General features: G+C 52.0%; 1 protein-coding gene across 6 annotated transcripts in view; it reads right to left on the reverse strand.

The window, feature by feature from the left end:
- The window catches only part of LOC115098873 (erythropoietin-like), a 245,417-nt gene that overhangs the window by 36,389 nt on the left and 194,080 nt on the right, over positions 1 to 14,948 (reverse strand). The window lies entirely within an intron of this gene.

Raw genomic sequence — 14,948 nt, forward strand, 5'->3', positions numbered from 1 at the left:
GAGCACAGATTGGATTAGTGAGAATAGGAGGGTCAGGATGGGCATAAATTGGAGTAGTGAGTATAGGAAGGTCAGGAGGAGCACAGATTGGAGTAGTGAGTATAGGAGGGTCAGGAGGAGCACAGATTGGAGTAGTGAGTATAGGAGGGTCAGGATGGGCATAAATTGGAGTAGTGAGTATAGGAAGGTCAGGAGGAGCACAGATTGGAGTAGTGAGAATAGGATGGACATAGATTGGTGTAGTGAGTATAGGATGGTCAGGAGGGGCACAGATTGTAGTGAGTATAGGAAGGTCAGGAGGAGCATAGATTGGAGTAGTGAGTATAGGAGGGTCAGGAGGGGCAGAGATTGGAGTAGTGAGTATAGGAGGGATAGGAATGGCAGAGATTGGAGTAGTGAGTATAGGAGGATCATGAGGTGCACAGATTGGAGTAGTGAGTACAGGAGGGATAGGAATGGCAGAGATTGGAGTAGTGAGTATAGGAGGGTCAGGAGGCGCACAGATTGGAGTAGTGAGTATAGGAGGGTCAGGAGGAGCACAGTGAGTATAGGAGGGTCAAGTGGAGCACAGATTGGAGTAGTGAGTATAGGAGGGTCAGGATGGGCATAAATTGGAGTAGTGAGTATAGGAGGGTCAGGAAAAGCACAGATTGGAGTAGTGAGTATAGGAGGGTCAGGAGAAGCACAGATAGGAGTAGTGAGTATAGGAGAGGCATAGATTGGTGTAGTGAGTATAGGCGGGTCAGGAGGGGCACAGATTGTAGTGAGTATAGGAGGGTCAGGAGGAGCATAGATTGGAGTAGTGAGTATAGGAGGGTCAGGAGGGGCACAGATTGGAGTAGTGAGTATAGGAGGGTCAGGAGGGGCATAGTCTGGAGTAGTGCGTATAAGAGGGTCAGGAGGAGCACAGATTGGAGTAGTGAATATAGGAGGGGCATAGATTGATGTAGTGAGTATCGGAGGTTCAGGAGTGGCACAGATTGTAGTGAGTATAGGAGGGTCAGGAGGGGCACAGATTGGAGTAGTGAGTATAGGAGGGTCAGGAGTGGCAGAGATTGGAGTAGTGAGTATGGAAAGATAGGTGTACTTATTGGAGTAATGATTTCAAATGAGGAAATGAGTAGTCAAACATATGGATGGGGGGGAGGGGCTAGAACTGGATTGAATGAAGTTCTAAAGTCTCTTGAGTGCTACTTTCTAGGATAAGTTAGTAAGACCTGCTTTGAATCTGTAGACAGTTCTACAGCACTAAAAATAGAAGTCTTTCTGGCCCCAAATGTGTAGGGCAGCTTATGTCCTTGGAGCTGCACTCTCCTGTGGAGTATAACTACATTTATGTTTATAAACCGCCTAACACTAAGAAGGCGTAGGCAGTGAACATAAAATCATACACATTTAAATCAAGAATAATAGAAAACAACATACATTTAAAATAAAAAAAAGAATATGTTGCATAAAAACAAAATAAAAACAGTAACTTGAAAATATAATATTAATATTAATCAAATAGGTAAAATGGTAGGGTAAAATTAACCGTAACACAACAGTTTTCTCTAAAGCCTTTCCCTGGCGGAGCAAACAATCTACAGGCAACACTGTGCATAGTTTTGCATTTTCAGAACTGTGCACTTTCTACATACTGTTCAATCTTTGTACTGTTTGTTATTTTGCATGCAGGCATATTGTATTTCTAATTACTTTGCTATTATTGCTGTAACACACCTTGAACTCTTTTGTTGGAAAGGCATATCATAAATGATGACTTGCCTATAATGAATGTTATTTTGAGAGGAAAAGTACAAAAAATAAGGTCTCTGCAGGACCTTTTTCCTGAGACAGTATGCATGTACATTTGCCTTTTAGAATAGGTGCAGAGTCCATGGGATAAAGGAGAGGCTGAAGGATCTGAATCTGTCACCCTGGAAAAGAGGAGGTGCAGGGGAGATATGATATAGACCTTGATACCTGAAAGGTTTTATAACGCATGATCCTCAAAATTTTTCTGTTGGAAAGAAATCAGTAGAATTAGGAGTTATGAAATGAAACTCTAGGTGGGGGGGGGGGGGGGACTCAGAACCAACGTCAGAAAATATTTCTTCACAGAAAGGGTGGTGGAGGTCTGGAATGCCCTTCCGGAGGAGGTGGTGAGGACGAAAACTTTCAAAGAATTTAAAGGAGCATGGGATAAACACTGTTTAGATCCCTAAAGGCTAGAGGATGGAAATGAAGGAAAAAGAATGCATGGAATGGCAGTTAATACCCTTAACAGAAGGCATGGGGATTACTACCCTTAACCAATTGACCTTGATGCTTTTGACACAACTGCAACATTTCCACTTCGACGGCAGGGGGCAAAAAAGGGAATTGGATCAATCAATCACTAATGCTGGGCACCGACTTATATTCCGGGGGTCTGATATGCAGACATTAGGGACAAAGAACAGGACAGCTTGTACGGTTAAGTCCAAAAGCAGAGCACGTCAAGCAGCATTATCCGAATTATCAAGAAGGCTAATCACCCCGTAAAAATGTTGCTAGCGGTAATTTTGTTATGGGTTTGACATTTGCTTAGTTTAATTGTAAATATTACTAACCTTAAGGCTTGGGGGTAACCTGCACAGAGTAGCAGACTTGTTAGGCAGACTGGATGGACCATTTGGTCCTTTTCTGCCGACATAACTATACATATGGTACTATGTTACTTTGCAAATACCCGCATACATTTGAACATTGCCTTCTTATTGTTGTAACCATAACTTCTGCTGGCAAAATGTCCCATATCGTCACTACATTGAGGAAAGAATTCCTTCCTCTCATGGCAACACAGTTTCCTCCCCTCTTAATATGCTCTTGGTTTTCCCATAAGTTCAGTGCGCATTGAAGTATAAACCTGCCAGCTTGTTCTTTTACTAATGTAAAGAACCCCACTTTGGACAATCTTGTGGCATTCTGAAGCCCTTGTATCCCCTTTCCTTGCTCAGTGGCCCTGATTTGTACCTTTTCTAACCTTCGGAGGTACTTTTTGAGGATGGGTGACCAAAACTGAACTCTGCACTCCCAATGTAATTGTTTAGGGGTGGGATGAAATTCCATTTCCCTGTACGTACCCAGTTCAGTCCAGGACAGCTGGTTTTGCCTCCCCTCCAGCAGATGGAGACAGATAACATCTTGCGGACTCTGTCCTATACCCCTGAGGTGCCACCTAGAGTCTGTCAGTATCTTTCTGTCTCCAGCAGATGGTGGAGGTACAAAACCGTGAGTCTGTGAGGTGTGTGTTAGTTTAAAAAAAAAAAAAAAAAAAGGCCAGTTTAAATTTTTTCTTCTCATTATTTCTTCTGTGGAATTGGCTGAAGAGGATTTCTCCTTAGCCTCCCAGGGGGTTGGCAGGTCCTGGTGGGACCATTCCCCCTGGTAGTAGAGGCAGAAAAGCAGAGGGTTGGAAACCCTGTACCTGCAGTGCCTGGCGGTGATACCGTGGGGCCCGGATCACTCACCCCCAGTGTGAAGGCGATTGGAGCCGCTTCCTAAAAAAAAAAAAAAAATGTGTAAGTTTATTTTTGTTCGCGCCGTCGCATCCCACAGCTGGGTGTTTGTTTTTGATGGTGCGCTTGGTTCTGGGCTCAGGGCTAAATTTAGTTCGCGGTCATGCCGCAGTGTGTGTGGCTGTCCTGGACTGGCGTTTACACGGCCTGTATTTCGGGTGGGGAGAGAACTTTGGTGGTGGTTCCAGCCGCAATTTCCAATGGCAGCGGCTCCCAATTGTGCAGGGCATCTGCAAAAGAGCCTGGGAGGATCATCCAGCAGCGGCAGCCCCCGGACCCGTTCCACCTCAGCGTGGGAAAGGAGGCCATCTTAGGAACTTTTAGACAGCAGGAGATAGCAGCCGTAGAGGCGGGGAGTGGGCCTCCCCCCCATGTCACCGTGGCCGGGGACCTCCGAGGGAGGTAAAGAGCAGGCTGAACGAAAGCAGTCTTCGGGGAAGATCAATGAGGGGGCCTCGGTTGGGTCTTCTTCCTCCTCCTCTTTGGATTTGGTCTGGTTACTCCGTAAGGTCCTGAAAGCTCGCAAACCGACGAAGCGTCATGGTGGCAAGCATTCGCAAACGATCCCAGGTTCCGAGGGGGCGGACAAGGGAGCCTCCGGGACACGAAAGTGCGGCTGGGCGACGGCAGACCCGTCAAGGGCCAAACGTTCCCTGCGGTCTCTTGCCTGTTCAGAGGACGGTACTACTTCGGACACTTTCGGATGGGGACGCACCCCCCCCCCCCCCCTCTGGATCAGGGGCAGGATGCGGATAAGGATGACCAGCTCCAGCCAACTACGCAAGGGAGCATGGCTACGGTTGAGGGGGATGACCCCAAGGTTGTCCGGCTGTTCCATTGGGATGAGCTGGGACCCCTTATCCCACCAATTGTGGAAGAATTGGGGATTGAGGTCCCTCTGGAGGACTCTCGGTCGGGCAATTTTGATCCGGTAATGAGGGGATTGAGGGGTCCGGCCAGGTCCTTCCCATTCCATATGTCGGTCAAGGACCTCTTGTTTTGAGAGTGAGACACTTCCAGTCTGGGCTTGAAGTTCAGTCGAGCTATGGATAAATTGTACCTGCTCCCGGATGATGCCCTGCACCTCCTTAAAGTTCCCAAGGTCGATGCTGCGGTCTCGGCAGTGACGAAGAAGACCACCATTCCAGTGACGGGTGCTATAGCATTGAAGGATCTGCAGGATCGCAAGCTGGAGTTCCAGCTTAAGAAGATCTTTGAGGTCTCAGCCCTGGGAGTCTGTGCTGCCATTTGCAGCAGTTTCGTGCTCCGAGCAGGCCTCCAGTGGGTGCAAACCCTGCAATCGATGTCCTCGCTATCCGCAGAAGAAGCGGCACAAGCGGGGTGGCTGGAGGCCGTCAAAGCCTACAGTGCAGATGCCTTTTATGACCTTCTGAGGACCTCGGGTCGGGTTATGGTCTCGGTGGTCTCAGCTCGCCGGCTTCGGAACTGGGCGGCAGATGTATCTTCTAAGGCTCAGCTTGGTTCCATGCCTTTCAAGGGGTGGTTGCTGTTGGCCAACAATTGGAGGATTTGATTAAATCGTTGGGAGAGATCAAGGTCCACAAGTTGCCGGAAGACAGACCGCGTACGCGGGAGTCTTTTCCTCAGAGACCAAGATTCCAAGGGAATCGGCGTTTTCGCTCCTCCCGATTCTCAGGTTCCTCGTCCCGCCAGGCTCCGGGACGACAGCATTCCAGGAACAAGTCCTTTCGAGGGCGCCGACCCAACAGAGACGGGGGGGCCCCACAGTCCCATGGAAATCTCAAGTCTGCTCAATGAAGTGAGGCCGGTCCACTCCTCTATTCTCAGGATAAGGAGGAAGGTTGTCCCTTTTTCTAGGGGTGTGGGCCAGTATAACCTCGGATCAATGGGTCCTCCAAATCATAGAAAGAGGCTACGCATTAGATTTTGTACGGCCGCTTCAGGAGCGTTACCTGATGTCTCCATGCACTTACCATCAAAAACGTCGAGCAGTTCGAGAGACTCTGCACTGTGTTGCGTCCGTCGGTCTTAGACGGCTTTGACCTCTGTGCCTCACCTTTTTTCCTTCTCTCTCCACAAGCCTTGGGAAGATGGCTGCTGCCGTGTCTTCATGCCGTTCTCTCCGGCGTCCCCGCAACGGTGACGGTGTTCTCCATGTTTCTCCTGAGGGCCTCCTAGGGTGCGACGCCACCCACGTCTTTATCCACGTCATGGCGGGAACCTTGGGGGCGTCCCCTCCGAGTCACGTCAAGACATCCTGGTATTTAGCCTGCCCTTCGTTTGCTAACAAACTGAGTTAGCAAGGATTGGATTGGAATGCCTCCGGTATAAGCTGCTCTGCCTCTTCCTAGCTGCTGCAGGAAGCTTTCTCTCTGCCCTTCGGGGTAATTCATCGCTGACCTGGGTACCCGCTCCTTGGGGGCCCTTTGCTCTCTTACAGGTACCAATCTGGGATATTGGGTACTCACTCCTCGAGGGCCTGCTCTTCCTACTCTGGTGCTTATTACTGATCTACAACTGCCTGCCAGGATCTTCATCAATTCAGCTATCTACTTCAGTGAGTAACTAACCCTGTCAGTCTGTCTCACCTTCAGCTTCAGCGACCAGTCTGCATTCGGGACTTTCCTCTACTACCCTGCGCTGCCTACCATCTACTCAAGAGTGGGACTGGTCTCCTCTGCTGAGGACCCCTGGACTACTTCTACTGGGTTACCTCACTGCTGCCCGCTCCCTGGGCAGTACCATCAAGCTGTATAATAAATACAAATTCCCTGTACGTACCAGGATCAGTCCAGGACACCTGGGTTGTGACTCCGCACCAGTAGATGGAGACAGACTAAAACTTGTGGGCGGAGCCATATATGCCCCTGTGCCGGTCACAGCCCCTCAGTCTTACTCTGTCTCCAGTAGATGGTGCAGGTGCAGTCACAGCCTCTGCCTGCCCTGGTACTGGTAGTTAGTCAGGGTTGAGTGTTTTTTTCTGTGTTTTGTTAAGTCAGTAATGGTTGGCTATAGTTCCAGTCTTTTTGTTTCTTACAAAATATTTTTTCTTTATTTTTCTTCAATTTCCTGTGAGGAAGTCCCGTCCGCCCTGCCTCCCAGGGGGGTTGGAAGGTCCTGAGGGGACTATCCCCCCCTGGTAGAGGCCGCTGCCAGGGTTGAGGACCCGACTATTCCAGTGGCAGCGTCGGGGGTGACACCGGGGAGCCCGGTTCACTCACCCCCGCTGGAGCAGGGCCCCAGGACCGAGGACAGCGACAGGTTTGGAAAAAAAAAAAAAAAAAAAAAGTTTTCTTTTGAACTTTGCGTCCCGCCGGCTCTCCCTTACGTTCGGCTCTGTCTCGGGGTCCCTCGGGGTGGGGTCGCCGTTTGCCGGGGGGGTAAATTTTAATTTTACTTTGATTTCTTCTCGCGCCGCGATTGCGCGAATGCCTCGGGGATCGATTTGTCAGGCCTGCGGCTCGGCGCGCGCTTTTCTAGGGAGGACCCGTGTTCCTCTTGCGTCTGGGAGGTATAGGTCCTTCTGGGAGGCCGCGGAGCAGCCGTTCTCGGCCCGTTTGTTCGCTGCCGCGCGGCAGTACAGCAGCAGTCAAGCCTCCGGAGTTTCCCGCCCAGCGCGGGAGTGGCGGCCATTTTAGGCCCCACCCGCGAAATCGCGCGGGAGACGGCAGGGGATGCCGGCCTTTTTCCCGCGTTTTCCCTGCAGCAGGGGCCGACGGGGAGGGGGATGTCTCGGGGAATCGGGTCCCCTGAGGCTACAAGTGTAGATGAGAGTTTGTCGAGTTCGTCGGGCTCCGGGAAGTTTTCTGAGGTTTTTTATTTTGCGCTGCGGTTGCGCAAACTCCCCCATTATAAAAGCCGCGAGCGCAGTCATCCAGAAGGGGCCAGGGGAGCGTCTCGGTCCAGTCCTCCGAAGAAGGGGTCCAAGGGCCCCACGAATTTGCCCCACGCTCCACCCAAAGGGAAGCGGCCTCTCAGGGGGGTCCCGCAGGACTCTGACAGCGACTCCATGTCAGAGGAAGGTGAGGATTACTCGGAAGTGCCTCCGTCAGGGACCCAAGGGCCGACAGGAGATGATCCCACTCAGCCCTCCGCGGGCAAAGGGGTGCAGGCCGTGAAAGGGGCCGACCCTAAGGTGGTCCATCTTTTCGCAGGGAAGAACTACCCCACTTATTCCCGCCAGGCTCCAAGAGCTGGGGATAGATGCGCCGCCAGTGGTAGCCCGACAGGAAGCCCATATGGACCCGGTACTGTGGGGTTTTCATGGGCCCAGCAGTGGCATTTCCTTTTCTTTTTCGTCTACGGATATCCTGTTTCGGGAATGGGATACACTGGACTTATGCCTCAAGGTCAGTAAGGCTAGGGATAAGCTCTATCCGCTCCCTGAAGATGGTTTAGATCTCCTCCGGTTCCCAACGGTGGATGCGGCGGTCTCCGCGGTGACGAAGAGGGCGAGGATCCCGGTCACGGGGGGCTACTGCTCTCCGAGACATACAGGTTGGAAGCTGAAGGCGCAGCCCAAAGAGATTTGAGGTCTCAGCTTTGGGAGTCCAGCCCGCCATCTGTGCCAACTTCGTCATGCGGGCCAGTCTGCGCTGGGAGCCGGTTTGTCAGGCCACCGCGGATCTATCTGCAGAGGAGTCATCACAGACGGATCGTTTGGCGGCAGCGATCGCGTACGGGGCGGAGGCGTTACATGCTCTTCTTCGCACTTCGGCGCGAGCCATGGTGCCTTTCGTCTCGGCGTGCCGTCGTTTGTGGCCGCGCACTTGGGCGGCGGATGCGCTGCCGTTCAAGGGCAAGCTGTTCTTCGGCAAGGAGTTTGATGATTTGATGCTGTCTCTTGGGGAGAACAGGGCTTAAGGTGGCCTGAGGGCAGGTCCAGAGCTCGGTCCGTATTCGTTGGGCGGTCCCGTTTTCGGGGAAACGAGAGGTCGCGTCCTCACGGGAGGTCGCGTCCTCAGAGGTCTGCAGGGTCTTCCTACAGGTCGGTCTCCTCCCGCTCCTCTCAGCGGCCGCAGTCCTTTCGGGGGAATCGGTTCCGGGGACAGGGAGGTACCCCGTCAGGAACGGGGCCCAAAGCTTCACAATAAGATACGGCTGGCCCATCCCTCGCTTCAACCTCAAGCCGTTGTTACAAACATCGGGGCAAGGTTGACGTTATTCTTCGGGGAATGGGCCACGGTAGCGACGGATCCGTGGGTCCTCGACGTGATTCGACACGGCTACGCGTTAGATTTTGCTCGAACTCCATCCGACGTGTCCCTGGTCTCGCCCTGCAAGTGTCTGGAGAAGAGGGCAGCAGTGTTGGGCACCCTTCGACGCTTGGGGAGCCTGGGGGCTATTGCCCCCGTACCTCCCGCTCAGCATGGCAAGGGCCGTTACTCCATTTATTTCATCGTGTCTAAGTAAGACGGCACGTCAAGGCCTATCTCGGATTTGACGGGCGTAGACCGATGTCTTCGCGTTCCTCCCTTCAGAATGGCGACGATTCGCTCGCGGATTGCCTCGGTACGTCCAGGCGAATTCCTGGCCTCTCTGGATCTCACGGAAGCGTGCCTTCATTTCGGTATCCAGCAATCGTTCCACCGTTTTCTCAGGTTCTGCATCATGGGAACGCATTACCAGTTCCGGACGCCTCCGTTCGGTCTTGCTACGGCTCCTCGGACCTTCACAAAGTTGATGGTGTTGGTGGCAGCGCAGCTCCGCCGGGAAGGTTCCTGGCTCATCCCTATTCGGACGATTGGTTGTTTGGAGCCAAGTCCGAGACCCAGTGCCGTCTGGTAGTGACCAGGGTCTTACAGCTCTGGCAGTCACTGGACTGGGTCGTTAACTTCAAAAAGGGTCGACTGGTACCCCCCAGTCCGTGGAATACCTTGGAGCTTTATTCGACACAAAACAGGGCAAGGTGTTCCTAGCCCAGGACCGGATATGCAAGCTTCAGTATCGGGGGAGGCGGTTATTGTCTCTTCGACTACCAGTCCTCGTGGCTATCCCGCTGGAAGCCGGTGTCAGAGGAGTTTCATCTGCTACTTCTTCTCACGTCTCACACGAGATCCAGCCTGTCCTGGTGGTGTGTCCCTGCTAGTTCCCAGCTGGACGGTGGTGGCCACGGATTCCAGTTTTCCGGCTGGGGAGCGGTTTGCCTCGGCAAGTCCGCACAAGGCCGGTGGTCGGGGACGCGAGCGCAATGGTCCATCAACCGGCCAGAGACCAGAGCGGCTCGCCTGGCGCTGCCGTCCTGTCTGCCGTTGGTTCGGGGAAAGGCGGTCCGAGTGTTGTCGGACATTGCGACCACCGTGGCCTACATCAATTGCCAAGGCGGGACACGAAGCCCACTGGTGGCGGCGGTGGCTCGGCTCTTGCTGAGTTGGGCCGAGAAACATTTCAGCAACATCGCAGCGGCTCACATCGCCGGAGTCGACGGCATCTCGGCGAATTTTCTCAGTCGTCCTCACCTGGACACCGGAGAGTGGGAGCTGGCAGACGACGCTTTTCTTCTCATCTGCGCGAAGTGGAGGATGCCCCATATGAATCTGATGGCCGCTTACCACAACGCGAAGGCCCCACGATTTCTACAGCCGACGTCAAGTGTGTAGAGCCGAGGGTGTCACGACGGTTCTGTTGCTGTAGGTGTTTCCCGTGGCCGATGATAGGCGAACTCCTTCGGCGCTTAGGGTTGCACCCGTCCAACGTGGTCATGGTAGCACCGGAGTGGTCGCGGCGCCCGTGGTTCGCGGACCTCATGCAGTTGTCGGTGGAGGCCCCCCTCCGTCTCCAGGGGTTTCCGGAGCTCCTCCGTCAGGGCCCCGTCTGGTGGGAGGATGCGGATCACTTCTGTCTCGCGGCATGGCTTTTGAGAGGTATCGCTTGAAGCAAAAGGCTACTCGGCCACGGTGGTTGCCACGTTGCTGCAATCTAGGAAGCAGTCTACGTCTCTGGCTTCTGTTCGAGTCTGGGTAGTTTTGGAGGAATGGTGCGTGGAGCGGGGTCTGGATCCCACTTCCGCTGCTATTTCCGATATTTTGGCTTTCTCCAGGCTGGGCTGGCCAAAGGCTTAGCGTGCAGTTCCCTTCGGGTCCAAGTCGCGGCGCTTGGTTGTTTGCGTGGTAAGGTCCGGGGAGTGTCCCTGGCTCTCCATCCGGATATCTCCCGTTTTCTTCGGGGGGCGACACACCTCCGTCCTTTGCGGCTCCCTTGTCCGTCTTGGTACCTCAACTGGGTGCTCTCGGCCTTATGCTCAGCTCCGTTTGAACCCCTAAAGCGTTTCACGCTCAAGGACCTTATGTTGAAGACTGTCTTCCTGGTAGCGATTGCGTCGGCTCGCCGGGTGTCCGAGTTGCAGACCCTGTCCTGTAGGGAGCCCTTCTTGCGCATTTCCGATTCGGGGGTTTCCTTGCGGACGGTACCCTCTTTTCTTCCTATGGTCGTGTCGGTTTTTCATTTGAATCAATCGTTTGGGCTTCCCGCTTTTCGCGGTTGGGGACTCTTCCGACCCGAAATCGAGAGAATTGAGAAAACTGGATGTGCGGAGGTCCCTTCTTCGCTATCTAGAAGTCACTAATTCTTTTCGGTTGACGGATCACCTGTTTGTGTTCTTTTCGGTTGACGGATCACCTGTTTGTGTTGACCTCGGGTCCGACGAAAGGTTCTGCAGCGTCCCGCACGACGATCGCCCGTTGGCTCAAGGAGGCCATTGGTTCCGCGTACATTATGCGGGGTAAATCTTCGCCGGTGGGTCTTTGGGCTCATTCGACGCGATCTCATGCTGCGTCCTGGGCGGGATCTTCTCAGGTGTCGCCTCCAGAGATTTGCAGGGCGGCTACCTGGAAGTCATTGCATACCTTCAGTAAACATTACCGGTTGGATGTTCGGGCTACTGATGCTGGGGGTTTTGGTGAGAGGGTACTCCGAGCGGGACTCTCTGCTTCCCACCCTAGGTAAGTTAGCTCTGGTACATCCCAGGTGTCCTGGACTGATCCTGGTACGTACAGGGAAAGGAAAATTAGTTTCTTACCTGATAATTTTCGTTCCTGTAGTACCAAGGATCAGTCCAGGATCCCGCCTGCAGCGCTGTGCTATAGTAACGGAGAGTCCGCTCATTGTTGTTTTTCACTACGCTGACCCCTTGTTATTCGCTCTCCCGGTTAGGGAGTCTGGTTCCTGTAGGGGTGTTGGAAATATTTCCGTTTATTTCACAAGTTTGTGTAGTTAGCTATGGTTGCCTTGTGGCTTTTCTACTTTGACATTACGTATGACTGAGGGGCTGTGACCGGCACAGGGGCATATATGGCTCCGCCCACAAGTTTTAGTCTGTCTCCATCTACTGGTGCGGAGTCACAACCCAGGTGTCCTGGACTGATCCTTGGTACTACAGGAACGAAAATTATCAGGTAAGAAACTAATTTTCCTTTCTTTGTGTCTGTGTGTATAGAGTCTAGCCTAGTACTGCGATTCCTCACGGGGCTCCTCCCTGTGGGAGTGGCCATCACTGCAGTACCCAAGAATCCACTCCAACACCTCAAAACCATAACAGAACAGATTGCTAACTCCATGGATTCGGCTCAGCTCACTGCTATGCAGGCCATTCCGGGCCTGGACCAGCGAATCTCCAAACAACAGAATTCATTGGACAACTTGTATGTTGCCTTTAACCAGTTATACGAACAGATGAATACACCGACTACCGCAGGTAAAGAAGTTACACCGCCAGAAGTGACGGTCAAGACTACAGTGCCTCTATCTACTCCAACACGCTTCGTGGGTGGTTTGGAAATGTAGAGGATTTATCAATCAGTGTTGCATGCACTTTGCTCTGCAACCTAACCATTTCCCTACAGCGTATGCCAAGACCTCCTATATCCTTTCGTATCTGGATGGAAGAGCACTGGCTTGGGCCTCACCGCTGTGAGAGCGCAATGACCCTATTCTGAATGAGCTTGCCGAGTTTCTTGAACTGTTCAAATCAATATTTGATGACCCTAGTTAAATCACAAGCAGATTGTGATAAATTGCAGGAAGACCTTGTGAGACTGGAAAATTGGGCATCAAAATGGCAAATGAAATTTAATGTGGATAAGTGCAGGATGATGCATATAGGGAAAAATAACCCATGCTATAGTTACAGTGTTAGGTTCCATATTAAGTGCTACAACCCAAGAAAGAGATCTAGGAGTCATAGTGGATAACACATTGAAATCGTCGGTTCAGTGTGCTGCGGCAGTCAAAAAAGCAAACAGAATGTTGGGAATTATTAGAAAAGGAATGGTGAATAAAACGGAAAATGTTATAATGCCTCTGTATCGCTCTATGGTGAGACCGCACCTTGAATACTGTGTACAGTTCTGGTCGCCGCATCTCAAAAAAGATATAATTTTGATGGAGAAAGTACAGAGAAGGGCTACCAAAATGATAAGGGGAATGGAACAGCTCCCCTATGAGGAAAGACTAAAGAGGTTAGGACTTTTCAGCTTGGAGAAGAGACGGCTGAGGGGGGATATGATAGAGGTGTATAAAGTCATGAGAGGTCTAGAACGGTAGATGTGAATCGGTTATTTACTCTTTCGGATAATAGAAAGACTAGGGGGCACTCCTTGAAGTTAGCATGTGGCACATTTAATACTAATCGGAGAAAGTTCTTTTTCACTCACCGCACAATTAAACTCTGGAATTTGTTGCCAGAGGATGTGGTTAGTGCAGTTAGTATAGCTGTGTTTAAAAAAGGATTGGATAAGTTCTTGGAGGAGAAGTCCATTACCTGCTATTAATTAAGTTGACTTAGAAAATAGCCACTGCTGGAGACGTGATGACGTCACCATCGGGCATGGCGGCTTAGGCGTTCGCTCCCGGCTCTGCCCTGTACATTTGCGCTCTGATCAGCTGCAAACGCTCTATTTTTTCCGCGCAAATCGGCGATCCCGCTTCTCCGACGGTTCGAGATGGCGGGGAAGAAAAAAAATGTGAACTTAAAACAGTTCGCCTACGAGAAAATGGACGTCGCAGACGACACCCCTGCAGCGGAGCAGGCCGCTGAGGGAGACGTGGCGCACGAGCTCGAACACGCGGCGCCGCAGTCTCTGCATGATCTACCTTCTCGCTCAGAGTTGCGAGAATGGTTCATAGAACTACGTGCCGATATGCGGCAACACAAACAGGAGTTACAGACCCTGATAGCGGATGTTAAGGAGGATCTAGCCTCAATGGGCCGGCGGGTCGATGAACTGGATACCAGGATGGAAGCACAGGAGGAATTTACGCATCGAACTCGCGAATTGCAAAAAGTAAGCAGGGCGGAGCACATGAGTATGGAAGAAAAATTAGAAGACCTAGAGAATAGGTCACGTCGCAATAACTTGCGTATCAGGGGGATCCCTGAGACGCCAGCTTTCACAGACTGCAGGGAGGTGGCTACTCGATTGCTTCGTTTTATTATGCAGGCGGAGCCGCCAGCTGGTGCGGACGAGGAACGGCCCTCCCTCACCTATAACGTTGAAAGAGCGCATCGGGTGCAAGGCCCTCGCAACGGAGATCGGCCCAGGGACATACTGCTCTGTATGCAGATATTTCGGGAGAAGGAGCGAATTTATCTGGTGTCCAGGAAGCAGCGTGAGTGGGTCTGGGAAGGCCACAAAGTAAGCATCTTCGTGGATTTGGCAGCCTCCACACTCCGCAAGCGCTATGAACTGCGAGCTGCGACAACGATCCTGCAGGAGAAGCAGATCCGCTACAGATGGACATTTCCCTTTGGGCTTTTATTCACTACTGAGGGGGTCACGTATCGCCTCAAGACACTGGCGGAAGCGAAGGAGGCCTTCAATAAAGCTAACATCCCTCATGCCCTGCCTGCCAGTAAGCCGGAAGAACTACCCTATCGGATGACTACTACACCCGGGTGGCGGAGAGTGGGCAATAATAACCGCCTGGCTCGACAGAAGTCTAATCAGGGCTCTGGTTCCTGAGGTCTGCGATTGGACGATTGATTCTTTGTGCCGCATTGATGCTTGCAGCTTTCAGAAATTGCAACGCTTCATCTCTCATTAATACAGGACATTATCTTGCTGCGTAAGTCCTCGGCAGGATTTGTTTTCCCTCAAGTTTAACCTTGTTATTTAACATGATGATCGGGACAAATACGCTCTAGTATGCGAATATTGAGCGGGTTGAGCTTAGTGCTCGATGGTGTGTTCACGTTCTCAGATTGTAGGTATCCAGGGCGAGGATACATGTGTATTGGGGGGATCGGGAAGGTTGGGTAGGGGGACCATGAGTTCGCACTATTGTTATGCTTTGTTCAGTTTTCTACAATCTGCTGTCTGGCGGGAGGGGGGGGACATTGTAAGGACGCTGGTGGGAGTGTCGTGTTATCTGTATGGCGATGAAGGTGTGGTCCCTTAACGTTAAGGGCCTTAATTCCCCCAAAAAGAG

This window comes from Rhinatrema bivittatum, chromosome 9 (genome assembly GCF_901001135.1).
Source record: "Rhinatrema bivittatum chromosome 9, aRhiBiv1.1, whole genome shotgun sequence".
Classification (NCBI taxonomy): domain Eukaryota; kingdom Metazoa; phylum Chordata; class Amphibia; order Gymnophiona; family Rhinatrematidae; genus Rhinatrema; species Rhinatrema bivittatum.